At 41.4% G+C, this 14213-nt stretch overlaps 1 protein-coding gene and 1 long non-coding RNA gene across 2 annotated transcripts in view; one reads left to right on the top strand and one right to left on the bottom strand.

Moving 5' to 3' along the window:
• The window catches only part of LOC136261137 (uncharacterized), a 258251-nt gene that overhangs the window by 161297 nt on the left and 82741 nt on the right, over positions 1 to 14213 (top strand). The gene's annotated exons all lie outside the window — the stretch shown is intronic.
• Positions 10564 to 11212, bottom strand: LOC136249572 (uncharacterized). The gene is made up of 3 exons (XR_010698269.1): positions 10910 to 11212; positions 10770 to 10860; positions 10564 to 10713 (listed from the first exon to the last, which is right to left on the bottom strand). It is a non-coding gene; the product is annotated as an uncharacterized lncRNA (long non-coding RNA).

Here is a 14213-nt window from a genome sequence, read left to right as displayed (position 1 = left end):
TTCACTGGAAACATGTAGTTGGTTCTGTTATGGAATTTTTCCAAATCTGCCTGTACCTATACATACAATGAAGTGCATTGGTCTGTTTAAAGGGCTTCATTCATTAACTTGTGTAGTTAATATGTATGGCAATACTTAATTCAGGTACACAATTTCCATTGAAAGTGCTCTCAGATTCAATCTTGTATTGTTCAAATTTCAAAATTTTCCACTTTCAACATTATTATTCTAACATGCACCTATTCAGTGTTGTGCAATTGTGAGAGGGGTGCATCATGTATTTGGTTGTCTGTATCTACCCAAACTTTTCCATTAGCAAAATGCATCAGAGAGCCATACCTATAACCTAAAGGCAGTATATAAAATATCTACGGGCAGAAAATATTATGAATTTTATGTGGAAATGTCTCCAGATTGCAGTATTTTAGCATCTATTTTCAAAATTTTCCTGGGGGGGGGCATGCCCGCAGACCCACCTAGTTCACACAACTCTACCCAAGAGATTAGTACCTTGAGTTAGCCCCCCCACCCTTTATAAATCCTAGATCCGCCCCTGAAAACATGTACGCTACAACAATAGCCTCTGTCACGCTTCATCACTGCGAGTACACATGTATCGTAAGTGTATTCTAATTGATTAGTTCATGCGCTAGTGTCATCCGACTTGTAAGGAAGAGCAGTACCAGCAGTTATAGCTCGATAGTGGTGTCTCTAGTGTTGCAAGAGATGGATAATGCCTGGATTATTGTTTAAAAGCTGTTTCCAGCTCAGTCCACGAGTCCAGTCCAGTCCGTGGAATAAAATAGGCCTTCAGGACTCGCGGAGAAGTCAGAAGAAAGTCAAATCAATACATTGATCTATACAATGGGCTCCAAAGCAGATGACATTTTTCAATCCTTCAACTTGTCGACTGAGGATCAGAAAAAGTATGACACTGTTATTACCCGTTTCCAAGATCATTTTATTGCTCGCCGAAATGTTATTTGTGAGAGCTAAATTTAACTCTCGCATACAAAAAGAAGGAGAATCAGCAGACTCTTTTATTACTTCTTTGTATGGACTAGCAGAACACTGTGGGTTTGGTACACTACACGACGAACTAATTCGTGATCGTTGTAGGAACAGTAAACTGTAACACTTACTTTACATGCATACATACTTTTAACATTAAGTAATTCTATTAATGTGTGTACGTTTATGTGATCACGTGATAAAGAGAGTTGACCTCGTGTTTCCTACATGGCGCTGCGAGCAGTTCGAAACTGAGCAGTTGCGACTTACCGCTATTCGGCAACTGTAAAGGAACCACCAGACTATATCCCTGTGCCGGTCGAGGCACCTGTAAAGGTGATTTTAACCAAGTCGTAGTCGTTTCTGTCGCGTGCTCCCTTGTAGAGAGATACAAAACTACCCGGAGAAGATGCCATACGTGTTCCGGCAAACTGACTTGCCCAAGCTCGACATACAAGTAGACAGAGGGTCCGATTTTGAGGCGTGGAAGGATCAATGGGCATCGTACTGTACCCTCTCAGGGCTGGCAGAGGAGTCCGCAGCAACTAAGGTACAAGTATTAACTTTGTGTTTGTCACGAGAAACCCTCGCCATTGTTAATAATCTTGGTCTCACTACGGAGCAACGGCAAGACCCATCCGCCATCATCACAGCAATAAAGCGCCATATCGATGGTCATATCAACGAATCTGTAGAGCGACGTAATCTACGCTTTCGCACACAGCAACCTGGTGAGAGCTTTGATGATTTCTTGGTCTCCTTACGCGAGCTAGCAAAGACATGTGGCTTCTGCTCAGAGCAATGTACGCAAAAAAGCATACGGGACCAGATAATTGAAGGCTCTCTCGATGGTGATGTCACTGAGAACCTACTGAAGCAACCAAACTTGACATTGGATACTGCCATAACCATGTGTAGAGCACAGGAGGCTGCTAAGAAACAGCGGAGTGAAATGAACAGTGCAAACCCTGGAGCTGTCTTGGCACTTAAACAACGGCGACAGCCACCAACTACTCAGCCCAGCCAGCAGCCTGTGATCTGCCCAGGGTGTGGGTCAAAGCCACACATTGGGGGTCGAGTACGCTGCCCAGCATATGAACAAATCTGTCATCACTGCAACAAGGTGGGACACTTTTCCAGAGTATGTCGGGCTAAGAAAGCCACACTACCCCGACCCCCACCACCAGTCTCTGCTAAATCTGTACAGACAACATGGACTGAGGACCATCAGCAGCATAGGCTAGACACCATCACACAGATCGCCGCCACTGAACCAGCACCCACCATTGAAGTTTGTATCTGCTCTGCCAATGGTTCATGTGATACACTAGCCCTACCAGACTCAGGTGCTGACATTTCAGCAGCCGGACCACAGCTTCTACAGTTGCTTAAGGAACACCCCCTTAACCTATTACCGTCAGAGATCACCCCCCATACAGCAGATGGCCATAGCATGCAGCCAATGGGCAAAATACCTATAACATTTCACCTACAGGGAAGGCAGCACAAGGAAGACATGCACATTTATTCACAAGTATCAGGGGTCATCATGTCCTGGAAGGCAGCTAGAAGCCTCAGCATATTACCCTCACAGTACCCCCAACCAACACCAATCTTTGCACCCTCCATGACACCTAGTAATGACATCAAGACTGTCAACGCAACACCCAGTATAGCAGAAGTTGGTGCAATGATCAATAAATACCCCACAGTGTTTGATGGCCAGATCAGAACCATGCAGGGCGAAGAGTTCCATATCTGTCTAGCAGCAAATGCCAAACCCTTTTGTGTACACACACCTCGCACAATACCGTTTGCTTATCGCGACAAATTAAAAGCTGAGCTAGACCTCCTGGAGTCACAGAACGTAATCGTTCCAATCACTGAGGCCACAACATGGTGTGCACCGATTGTGGTCACACCGAAGAAGCATTCGCAGAACATTCGCATGTGTGTGGACCTATCACATCTCAACCGCTTCGTCATCCGAGAAAGATACCAATCTCTCACCCCTGCCCAAGCTGTGGCTGACATTGCCACCAGTGACGCAATGGTATTCACTGTTCTTGACGCACTTAAGGGCTACCATCAATGCCCATTAAATGCAGACAGCCAAGAACTGACCACATTCATAACACCATTCGGTAGATATAAATACCTACGAGCCCCCTATGGCATCTCCTCAATTTCTGAGCATTACAACCGGAGAATGACTGAAGCCTTCAGTGGGTTGTCAGGGTTCAGACGCATTGTTGATGATTTTGTAATCTATGATAACAATGTCACAGACCATGTTAAGCACGTGGAGCAATTCTTGCAGCGGTGTGTGGAGAACAACATTGCACTGAACATGGAGAAGTGCCAGTTCTTTAAAGCTCAAGTCACCTTTGCAGGCTTTCAGCTATCATCACATGGATACAAAGTAGACCCATCTATCACAGAAGCAATTACCAAGTACCCTACACCTACAACCAGGTCCGACTTGCGCTCCTTCATGGGTCTAGTCAACCAACTGTCAACGAGCACCCACACTCTGGCATCACTGTTGACACCTCTCAGACCACTGCTCAGTACAAAAAATGAATTCTTATGGTCTAGTCATCATCAGGAAGCCTTCACAAACATCAAGACATCCCTGACTACCTCACCACTGCTGTCTTTCTTTGACATGACCAAACCGACAAGGTTAAGTACGGATGCCAGTAGACAAGGCCTTGGATTTATTCTACAACAGAAGACTGGAGATGAATGGAACCTGGTCCAAGCAGGATCTCGATTCTTATCTGACGCAGAAACACGATACGCAGTGATTGAGTTGGAAATGCTTGCTGTCTGTTGGGCAGTCACCAAGTGTAGAGTATTCTTAGCAGGCCTACAGCATTTTCTTATAACAACAGATCATAACCCACTGATCCCAATCCTTAATACACGTCGCCTGGATGAGGTAGAGAACCCTAGGTTGCAACGCCTTAAGTCTCGCTTGATGGGATACCACTTTACCACACAATGGACTAAAGGTAGCAGTCACTGTGCTCCTGATGCGTTGTCCCGCAACCCTGTTAGCAACCCTCTTGTTGAAGACTCATTAGCAGAGTATGATAGCCAACACAACCCTGAATTATCAACAGCCGAGATTAGAGCTCTGTCAAGCTCAGAGCCTCTCACCACCACACGCTTACAAGAACTACAAGACAATGCAGCCAATGACCCAGAATATCAACAGCTGAGAGAGATGATTCTCAAAGGATTTCCAGATCACCGACAACAGCTTCCAGAGTCCTGCAGACGATTCTGGAATGTACGAGAACATCTTAGCATAGATGGTGGCTTTATTGTCCACGGGTGCCGTTTGTTAATCCCCACCACTATGAGACAGCAAGTACTATCTGACCTTCATGAATCACACCAGGGGGCAGTTCGTACTAAACAGCGTGCACGGTTAACTGTCTACTGGCCAGGAATCGATAATGATATCGATAACATTATTTTATCTTGCCAGTTGTGCCAAGATCACCTACCCTCTCATCCCAAAGAGCCACTGATGCAGAAACCAAAGCCACTTCGTCCTTTTCAGGAAATTGCAGTTGATTATTGTAGCTATGGTGGGCGTCAATTCTTGATCCTTGTAGACTGTCACACGGATTGGCCAGAGATTATTCCAATGGGTCATAACTCTACTACACACTACCTTATCACAGCATTAAGGCAAACATTTTGTCGCACATCAGTACCTGACATTCTATGGTCCGATGGGGGTCCACAATTTACAGCCCATGCATTCAGAAACTTTGCAACGCACTGGGGTTTCACACACAACACCTCGTCACCACGGTACCCACAGAGTAACGGCAAGATAGAAGCCACAGTAAAATCAATGAAGAAGATTCTGGCAGCCTCATGGGATCATCGTCACCTCAATGAAGACCGATTGTGTCGTGCCCTTCTCCAATACCGTAATACACCTTCACGTAAAGATGGAACCTCTCCAGCCCAGAAATTGTTTGGACATCCCATACAGGACAGTATACCAGCACACCGCCGATCGTTTGCACCAGAGTGGCAGAAGAGCACTCAAGAAGCTGAACAACAAGCCACTGAGACGCTAGCCCAATCTAAGGAATTTTACAACACCCATGCTCATTCCCTTCCTGACATTCAAGTTGGTTCTAAGGTAGCTTTACAAAACCAACAAACAAAGCTGTGGGACATATATGGAATAGTTGTCAGTGTTGGACCTAATCGCAGGTACTTTGTCAAGACGCAAAGTGGAAGAATCCTTGTCCGTAATCGCCGCTTCCTCAGACGCCGTACACCAGCTTCACTTCAACCACCCTCCCTGTCACATGATAGAAGAACAAATGCTCCACATTCCTCCCCACCAACATCTCCAAGACCACCATCACAACCTCCAGCTGAGATACGACGCTCTGTGCGTCCCCACAGACCACCTGCAAGGCTTATTGAAGACCCCAGCTGGCCTGATTGATATCAGCATTGGTGCTCGCCTGTGCCACCAATGCTTGGGGGGAGGTGTAGGAACAGTAAACTGTAACACTTACTTTACATGCATACATACTTGTAACATTAAGTAATTCTATTAATGTGTGTACGTTTATGTGATCACGTGATAAAGAGAGTTGACCTCGTGTTTCCTACAATCGTATTGTTGTGGGAATCAGAGACACTAGTGAAGCTACAAATGGATCCCAAACTCAATTTACAGAAAGCTGTAAATTGAGTTTTAAATGCTGTTCGCCAGAGCGAAGCTGTAAAATCGCAGCAAGCTACAGTAAGGTTGCTCTACTGCTCTGCTACCCTTCAACTACCTCTACTTCTTCAATGAAGACGTCTTCCGCCCTTACTTAGCACCTAAGAAGATTTGTTACTGTGAACGTCCCTTCCGGGACAGAAGAGCCAACCCAAGTGAGAAGCCAAGACGACTAAATCACCACCCAACACCAACCACAAGTTCAACGACTGTTGTACCGTGGTAATCATTGTTTCCTGAACGGTACCGCTAAAGGTTCATAGCGTTTAAGTACCACTGTTTGTTTTCTGTACACTTTCGTTAGTATCTGAGGCGGAAACTGTCCACGCGCGATGTCTACCCCGGCTATCAAGCGGACAAGAGCAGCCGCTGGAATATCTCCAGAAGCTAGAGATGCTATGATTCACAGTCTTCCTGGTGAGAACTGTCCACATTGTAAGCAGCCCTGTACTGTTGAAAATAAGGCAGTACAGTGCGATCTTTGTGGTGTTTGGGCCCACGTGAAATGTGAGGGTCTCCCTGAAGATATATATGAAAAGTTAATCAAGTTTGTGAAATTGTTAATAACATTTCTTATTATTGCGAAGCAAACCATTGCAACAGTCGTATTAAACAGCTAACCCATCATCATTATACCAATTTGGAGCAGCAGACCACACAGTCTGCATCTGTAGAAGAATCTCTATCAGGCCTCAAGACTCAAATAGAAGAAAAGATTGAAAACTTGAGTTCAAAAATCCAACACTTGTTGTCAAATCAGTCTGGTATAAACATGGAAATAGGCACAGTGACTCAGTCACTTCAAAACTCCCCAGCCAGCGCTGGCACAGTATTGAGCACCACTGCATCAAGCATCGCAGATGAATTGGCTGACCGAGACCGACGCAAGAACAATGTAATCATTTACAACTTATCTGAGAAATCTGACCGTGAAGCTGATATAAAGCTCTTTACTGAACTGTGTAAGACTGTAATTTCTGAGGAATTTGCAGTAGTAAAAGTACTGAGACTGGGTAAAAAGAATGAAAGTAATAATAGACCTGTATTAGTCACACTCAAACACGAAGTAGACAAATCATTTCTTCTTTCAAACTCAGCAAGGCTGCGTCAACATGACGCATATAAGGCAGTGTATTTCTCACCGGACAGAACAAAATTCGAGCTTTTAAAGTACAAGAAGCTGGTAGAAGAACTTAAGCAAAGAAAAGCAAAAGGAGAAACAAATCTGATAATCCGAAACAATGCCATTGTCTACAGGAATGCAAGAACTCAAACAAATCCTAGCAGTACTGCTCCTTCAAATGTCCAACCAATGGTGCCTGCCACAAATCAAATGCAGAAGAAATCCCAAAATTGACTATCTCAAGGGGCTGGTCTCCAAGCAAATTCTCAAAACCTACAATCATTGAATCTAGCAATTGTAAATTGTCGTAGTGTTGTAAATAAATGTCCTGAGCTTGAAACCCTACTCCATGTACAAAAGTTAGACCTCCTAATGGGAACAGAGTCCTACTTAGACGAAAAAATTATGTCCTCAGAAATTTTCCCCCACATTAGACTGTTTATCGAAACGAAAGAAATCGACATGGTGGCGGTGTATTCATTCTAATTAGAAATGAAATCCCATCTTCTCTGTTACATGTTTCTACATCAGTCGAACAAGTTTGGGTGCATATCCATATGAAACACAAGCAAAGCATCATAGTGGGTTCAGTCTACTGTCCTCCAAACTCTCCTATAACTATCCTAGATGAATTAGAAAATACCATCAACGACATCAGAAATGCCCATCCAACAGCAAGAATATTTCTTGGTGGTAACTTTAATGCTTCTGGAATTGATTGGCAATGTAAATCATTAACAGAATCATATGTACCTGTATCCTTTAGGAAGAAACTCCTTTCAATTACAGAAGATCTTCATTTCGAACAGTTGGTTACCACACCTACAAGGGGTACAAACATTTAGACTTATTCTTTGCTAGCCACCCTGATCTAGTGACATCCTGCCAAACTACCCCTGGCATCAGCGACCATAATGCAGTTGTAGCGGATATCTCCACTCAGGTTAAATTAGTAAAGAAACCTCTTAGAGAAATCTTCCTATATCATAAAGCAAACTGGGACCTTATACGAGAAAGAATGTTAGACATCTATGAGAGATATTGTGAACTAACTCTACCACCTAGAGAAGTGTGAACGAAAATTGGGAATATATTTATGAGCAATGCTCACAACTAATACAAGAGATGGTACCCAAGAAAACTATTGGTAGCAAGTTCCACCTACCCTGGATGAATGCTGCACTAAAACGACTGATCAAGAAGAAACAGCGAACTTATAATCGTGCAAAGAAATACCAACGTACAGAGGATTGGGATGACTATAAAAGACTACAACATCAAACTAAATGTATGACACGTCAGCAGCACAAACAGTATCTATCTAATATTTCAAACCCTGAATCTGGTAATAACAAAATGAAACGTTTTTGGCATTATATTAAAAGTAAATGTCAAGACAATATCGAAATTGGCACCTTAAAGGACCAAGCAGAGAATATAATTACTGACCCACTAGAGAAAGCAGAGATCCTAAACAACCAGTTTAAATCTGTATTTACCTCCGAGGACACTAGTATTCCAGATAAGGGTAATTCTCCCTATCCATCCATCCCAGACATTCACATTACATTAAATGGTGTGAGAAACCTTCTTGCTGAGTGCGATACAACTAAATCCCCGGGTCCTGACAACATACATGCTGCATTTTTGAAACAAGTTGCTTCTGAAATAGCTCCTCTACTGACACATCTCTTCAATCAATCATTAAGAATTGGCACTGTGCCTGACTCCTGGAAACAAGCTAATGTAACCCCAATATACAAGAAGGGTGATAAGACTGATCCCAGAAACTATCGCCCAGTGTCTCTTACATCTTTGGTCTGTAAAACATTAGAACACATTTTAGTTAGTCAAATAATGAAACACCTCGAGTCAAACAACATATTAACTGATGTACAATATGGATTTAGATCAAAGCGATCATGTGAAGCCCAGCTATTTCTTGCAGTTGATGATTTTGCCAGAGCAGTTGATAACAAAGTTCAGGTTGATGTGGCTATCATAGACTTTGCAAAAGCTTTTGATAAAGTTGCCCATGCTAGGCTAGCTCACAAGTTGAATTTCTATGGTATAAGAGGTGAATTGTTACAGTGGCTACAATCGTTTCTTACAAATTGTACACAAATAGTAATCATTGATGGTAGGCAGTCTTCACCTTGCAGTGTAACATCAGGTGTACCACAAGGATCAGTGCTCGGTCCAGTGTTGTTTCTGATATATATATAAATGATATTGTAACTAACATCCACAGTCAGTTGAGACTTTTTGCAGATGATTGTTTAGTTTATCGTCCTATCTACTCACCCGAAGATCATAAGATACTCCAAAGTGATCTTGACACATTATCATCATGGGCTAATATTTGGCAAATGGAATTTAATGTTTCAAAATGTTGCATCATGCAGATATCTACACTACATTCTGCTAGTGAGTTCTCCTATACAATGTACAAAATCCCCTTAGAAGTTGTTGAGAGACATCGGAGTACTTTTAGATAGCAAGTTGTCATGGACCCCTCAAATAAATTCAGCGTGCAATAAAGCAAATCGTCTACTGGGATTTTTGCGAAGAACTCTCCACCATTGTCCACCTCACTTAAAAGAATCGAACATGCATATAAACAGATCGTCTTGTCATCTATTGAATACTGCTCTTCTATCTGGGATCCACATCAACAATCACTCATTCACAAGTTAGAGATGATACAACATTGTGCTGCACGTTTCATGTTAAATAGACCTTGGAGAAGGAATCATAGGGACAGCATAACTGAAATGTTAGTGGAATTAAAATGGCCAACACTGGAAGATTGTAGGAAACAGGCACGTCTGATGCTGTTGTTTAAGTTTGTAAACAAATTAATTTATGTTCCAAATCAGTATCTGCCAGTGTTATCTCCTGCAACAAGTACCAGGGCAAACCATCCCTTGAAGCTATTACAGTTGTATGCCAGAACAAATCGATATGGTAACTCTTTCTTACCAAGATCAATACCAGACTGGAACAATTTAGATATGGAAGATCTTGACAATATAGACTTACTTACTTTCAAGAACCGTTTGCAAAATGCATAGACACTAAAATTTTGTTTTTGTACATTAGCGATTTACCCAATGGGTTTTGCTAATCAATAATAATGATTATCATTTGCAATTATTCGAGCAGCCTTATTATGTGTGCGTGGATCACGAACGAAATTGAGATCACTAAGTTTGGCAGATGGAGCGGCTATTGATGAGACATCTTATTGACAGTTGTGACAGATATATTCCTTTTTGCTTAATTGTCATATTTACTGTTTTTCATTGTGTGTATGCTTTAATGTGTTTTATTTAATTTGTCATAATGAATGAATGAATAAATAATAATAATAATAATAATAAAGAACAACGAGAAGAAAGTGTTATTTCGGGAAGGGCTTTTCGCCTTGTTTGATACGCGAAAAACCCGGGTTACGCTCTGATTTCCTAGGTAGGGAGACATGTGTATTCTATAAAAGTAGACCAATCCACTTTCGCCTGTGTAAAGGCAAAGAAAGTTCAATATCACTGCCACAGTTTTGGGTGAGGCACTTCCGTTATGACCATTTTCGTTACGTCATTACATTTAAATTAAATTCCTCCAGAACAACTCGGTGATACTAAGTGAAAATCAACATGGGTTCAGATCTAATCATTCATGCATAACTCAACTAATTACTCTTACAGAAGACATATCCTTTGCTCTAGACCATCAGAAACAAATAGATATCATCCTATTGGATTTTTCTAAAGCATTCGATACAGTACCACACCAACGCTTAATGACCAAACTAAGATACTATGGAATTAATGGCAGTACTTATAACTGGATCCAAACTTGGCTTACCCAACGTACTCAGTGTGTTGTTTTAAATAGTGAATCCTCTAGTCCAGTGTCGGTAATGTCTGGGGTACCACAAGGCACAGTTCTTGGACCTCTAATGTTCCTATTGTATATAAATGACATAACTAAAGACATCAACTCACCACTCCGCCTGTTCGCTGATGATTGCTTGCTTTATAGAGTTATCAATAGTGTAGAAGACATCAACAGACTTCAAGAAGATTTACATAAATTGTCAGAATGGGCCGATACTTGGCAACTTAAGTTCAATATTAGTAAATGTACAGTTATACGTTGCACGAGATCCTTATCACCACTCACTTACGACTACACACTTCACAGTCACATACTAGATATATCTGATCAACATATGTACCTAGGAGTCTTAATTCATAAATCACTGTCTTGGTCACCTCACATATCAAATGATGTCAATAAAGCATCTAGAACACTCAATTTCTTAAAACGCAATCTAAACAACTGTTCAAAACAAGTTAAAGAATCAGCTTACCTAACAATGGTGAGACCACAACTAGAGTATGCATCTGCTGTCTGGGATCCCTACCACGTTGGAGATATTTCAGAGTTAGAGAAAGTACAACGAAGAGCAGTGCGCTGGGTGTTGAATGACTATGGCAGATTCAGTTCAGTTTCTCTAATGTTGGATCAGCTGAAATGGCCTACATTACAAATTCGTCGGAAATTATCTAGGTTACAAATATTGCATAAGATACACTACCAACAGTCACTCCAAATTCCTCATTATTACTTACCAAAAACACGACCAACAAGACAATACCACCATCTTCACTATATTTTACCTACCTCATCCACCACGGCATACCAAAACAGTGGAACTGTATGTATGAAGAAGTAGGGAGGAAGTAGGGAGGAAGGAGTATGTGTACAAATACTCCTTCCTCCCCTGAACAATTATTCAGTGGAACTCCCTTCAAATTGACTGCCCAGTACCTAATCTTAAATCTAAATCTTAAATTCCTAACATCGACACAATAGATCTTGAAACATTTAAGAACGCTGTAAGTAATATAATATAATATGTGATTGTAATGCTCATTAGCGTGTTGCCCCTAGTGGGCTTTGCTAATTAACAAATAATAATAATAATAACAGCTATTTCTCAAGAACAATAAACGAGTGGAACATACTACCAACTGATACAATTGAAATTGCAGATACTGATCTATTTACAGCTAGACTCCAATCATATTATTGTACCTAATGTATTTGTTTATGTGATTGCTGAGCACACCAGCAGGGCTGACTGCTCAGTAAACAATAATAATAATAATAATAATAATAATAAAATAAGTGTACCAGACCCCTACTCTATGCGAAGGGGCGGGCGCCAGACTAGTTACTTAGTGGATTACTAACGAGATTAGTAACTTCGTTACTTGTAGTAATAATAATACGTAATATTAGATTCGTTACAGTAACTATATTACTTAAGCAACGCATCACATTTATAAATAAAGTAACTTGAGTTATAATACCGGGGATTTCAATTCCGTTTGAAAAAAAGCACAGCTTTGCGTGATGCCGTAATTTAACATTCCCTCCAAAATACTTTTTTTGCGCGCACTTGGCGGTTAACATGTCGAATCCTTACGTGCCTTGTTCTGACCATTCTGACGAAACTGGTAGTAGTAGTGGAAGCCGGTTAAGTCTGTGGTGTAATGGAGAGAAAAACAACATCGTCGGTGTAAATGGTTATAATGTTTTCTACCCACTACCACCTGACGAAGTAGGTTTAATAAAATAAAGTGCCAGCAGGTGTTTATTTATTTATTTATTGTTACTGGGCAGACGGCAATTGCCGATGCGCCCAGGGGGCGATCAACACCCCAAAGAAATCACACATACACATAAGATATGCAGCAAACAATTAGATAGACAATAAGTAATTAGTAAATGTATCTATGTTTTCTGATTCTATTACAGATACTGGCAAGCTGTTCCAATCTTTGATTGTTCTTGGAAAAAAAGCATGTTGATAATAACTGGACCGTGTATGATGTGTGTCACGATGTAGGATATTCTTCAGGAACGGATAAACATTCCTGATGACCCTGAATTAACAAAGGATGCGGAACAGTATATTTACACTGTATAAATATAGGGTCCGCAATCCGAAAAATCAACTTTCACAAATCAATCCCCCTACCATTGTGGGATGTTCATTGTAGTATCCCATTGCTAGATCCACCATGAAACCGGAGGCACCAGTTGTTGTCTTCACAGAACTATCGATTTTAGTATTTCGTGAGATGAAAAAATTTTTAAAAATTTGGGCTCCACACAAACAACAGGATAGAACTTGCTGCTTAGCTAGATATTATCTAGAGTTAATGTAGTTAAAAAGTACGCACAGTAATAAGCGAATGATTCACTGGGTTCCCTGCACAGGGTTGCTTTCTCTCAAAAAGTAGAAAACGAAACACAAATTTTCGAATTCAAACTGCCCTACCAGCCAAGACAAGAAAAGCCAACTCTTCCTCATAGTGATGTGTTAAGGTTGGATGTATAGTCTGTCTATGCTGTTAGTTTGGAAAAGATCTGAGACTTCTCACCATCTGGGTGAAGAATGTCAAAATTTTCGTGCGTCATTTCAAGGGATTCTCTCAATGGTACCAAAGTGCTTTCCAGTACTTCTGATGCCACACTGGTCACTTAATTTTGTTTAGAATGATGATAAATGATGGTTCAAAACGTTTGGTAGTAGTAGTAGTTGATGTTTCTGTGATTTCATATGATGCAGTATACCAGCAGCTCACCAGGAGCTCCACCCAGCTCGAATAAAAAATGAAAGATTTTGTGCATTTTTCGGTTTGTTTTGGGATGTTTTGCAGCATAATGGTGATGTAGGGTGATCTAGTGAAGATTTGAAACTGCTGTGGAGCGTTAGAGGTGAAGTCAAATTTGGACGATTTTGCTGCCTCCCTTGATGCATAGCTTAGAGCGAGGCGTGGAAGCCGTGGATGAAATAATAATTGACAACCGCTGCTACCAAACGTTCAGGGACATCTTTTGCCATAGTTTTAGTCTATAATTGATGATTGTTGTGGCTGCAGAAGCGCTGGAAATGGGTAGAATTCGCAACACAATTCTTTGATGCTGCGAAAAATTTTTACGCTCGTCACCCAGATGGTGAGAAGTCTCAGATCTTTTCCAAACTAACAGCATAGACAGACTATGCACCCAACCGTATCGAAACACTATGAGGAAGAGTTGGCTTCTCTTGCCCTGGGTGGTAGGGCAGTTTGAATTCGAAACTTCGTATTTCTTTGTCTGTTTTTTCAAAGGAAGCAACCCTGTGCCGGTGTCACAGTGATATATGTTTCCCCGGGGAACGTGTTTCCCGCACACATATCCTTAGGGATCCGTGTTTCCCCGCACACGTATCACTAGGGATCCGTGCTTCCC

This window comes from Dysidea avara, chromosome 1, assembly GCF_963678975.1.
Source record: "Dysidea avara chromosome 1, odDysAvar1.4, whole genome shotgun sequence".
NCBI lineage: Eukaryota > Metazoa > Porifera > Demospongiae > Dictyoceratida > Dysideidae > Dysidea > Dysidea avara.
Note: the sequence above shows the minus strand (reverse complement) of the source record. Positions and strands in the feature narration are given on the sequence as shown.